The sequence below is a fragment of the Octopus bimaculoides genome, chromosome 8 (assembly GCF_001194135.2).
Source record: "Octopus bimaculoides isolate UCB-OBI-ISO-001 chromosome 8, ASM119413v2, whole genome shotgun sequence".
NCBI lineage: Eukaryota > Metazoa > Mollusca > Cephalopoda > Octopoda > Octopodidae > Octopus > Octopus bimaculoides.
The window spans coordinates 13,868,209-13,870,733 of NC_068988.1; positions in this window are offsets into that span (position 1 = coordinate 13,868,209).

Consider the following 2,525-nt stretch of genomic DNA (forward strand, 5'->3'; position numbering starts at 1 on the left):
ACCACCACCACCACCACCACCAATGAAACTGAAAATAGGTGGGTAAAGAAAAGAATGCATGGACAATTTCATAGAGATGTTGAAGATAAGACAGAGAAAAAAGATGGCTGTGGATCACTAAAAGTGATTAAAAACCGGAAACGGAGGCTCTAATCTGTGCTGCCCAAGAGCAAGCACTAAGAACAAACTACATAAAATAAAGAATAGGCAACACATCAGAGAGTGATAGGTGCAGAATCTGTGGACAAAACGGTGAAACCATATGGCATATTACCAGCCCATGTACGTCACTAGCCCAGAAGGAATATAAGAGACACCACGACAATATCGCAAGGGTTGTCCATTGGACACTTTGCAACAAGTATGGACTTGACAGAGCAAAAAATTGGTATGACCACAAACCCGAAGACACCATCGAAAATGATAATGCAAAGATCCTGTGGGATTTTATGATTCAGTGCGACCATGAGATAGAGAATAGGAATCCAGACATAGTCTTAATTGAGAAAGAACGCAAATGATGCTGGATCATAGATATAGTATGCCCAGCTGACAACAAGGTATGCGATAAGGAAGAAAAAAAGTCGATAGATATGAGAGGTTAGCTTGGGAGGTTAAGCAATTGTGGTCGATGAAAAAGGTGGTAGTAGTACCAATAATTGTCGGAGCCCTGAGAACTGTGAGTAAAAATCTTGAGAAGTACATGGAACAAATAGGGGCTGCAATAAGGGTGGAGCACTTGCAGAAAACAGCACTGCTTTGAACCGCTCGAATACTCCGGATGGTACTCGAAAACTAAGGTGGAGTTACCTTAGTTTGCTGGTAGTGAACAGCTGACACCGTAGTACATATCCATCGTTAGAAGCCGTGCAAAGGCAATAATAATAATAATAATAGAAAAATAATATAGAAATAATACATTTCTAAATCTCTCAGAGAGATTTATGCAGTAGTGATACGATGAAGTAGTTGTATGCTGTCAACGTTATGTGACAGTCCACTGAAGGGAATAATACTACTGTTGGTTAGACCTAGGAAGCTGTACCGCTTCCTGTCGACCTTGACACATTTCCTGTGTCCTTATGTTTACAAGGGGGAGACACATTAAGTTATGTTTACAAGGGGACTGTCACATTACGTTGACAGCATACAACTATTTAATCGTATCACTACTGCATAAATCTCTCTGAGAGATTTAGAAATGTATTATTTCTAAATTTGAAATCAGTGAATGTACAAGAGCTTGACAGGCATCTTCGACTAGCAGGTCATGCTACTCTAGACTGATGACGAGCGAACACTCAGAAACATGTCTCTGGATGCAGACTTAGCTGGGTGGAGGTGCTTGTCTCCCTCTTGTAAACATAAGGACACAGGAAATGTGTCAAGGCATCTTGGGCAAGTGTCTTCTAGTATAGCTTCAGGCCGACCAAAGCCTTGTGAGTGGATTTGGTAGACGGAAATGGAAAGAAGCCAGTCGTATATATAGTCTAAATATATATATATATATATGTATATATATATATATATATATATGTATGTGTGTGCGTGTGTGTGTATCTGTATCTGTGTTTGCCCCCCCACCATCGCTTGACAATCGATGTTGGTGTGTTTACGTTCCCATAACTTAGCGGTTCGGTAAAAGAGACCGATAGAATAAGTACTAAGTGTACAAAGAATAAGTCCTGGGGTCGAATTGTTCGACTAAAGGTGGTGCTCTAGCATGGCCGCAGTCAAATGACTGAAACAAGTAAAAGAAAAAAGTATAACCAATTTATTGTACATGAATTTTAATAACAAGATCTTATATGGGCCCCAAGAGTCATACGGACTCAAGTTGAGAATCACTGCTGTAAGCTCTTTGGCAGGACTAACCTTCTAATATTGCATTCCCACTCGATGGGGTAACACCTTGCTTACCATCTATTACTTTAGAAATTTAGATATCTAATGCAAACATGAGAAATTATTGCCTGTTTTACTAGCATTGTTTAAAAAAAGACTTTCAAAACTGTGTTCTTGAGTAAATCAGATTTCTTAACTCTTTCCTTTATAGATTTTCTTTCGTATTTGATTGATTTGGTGGCACACAAAGTTAGACATTTTGACTAAGACTCATAACGGAGTTTCTACTGCTACAGAAAGAACTGTCATTGCTCAAAAGATGTAAACATATTCATTACACTCATATTTATTCAGACACACCTCTATATTCACACAGACGCTAATAATGACACACGTTGGCATGAACATACACGTCAAATAGTTCAAATATGAATATTAATATAAATATATATTTATAAATGTGTATATACATATTTATGTATGTGTATGTTTGTATGTGCGCGCGCGCGCGCGTGTGAATAGAGGAAGGGACACAGGCATGTATACAAAAAAGTAAACATCGTAAGCGTTTATGCACTCACACAGAAATACAAACACAGGCATATATACATATGCATACACCACTGGGTTCGTGTGTATGTGTGTGTGTATGTATATATATATATATATATATATATATA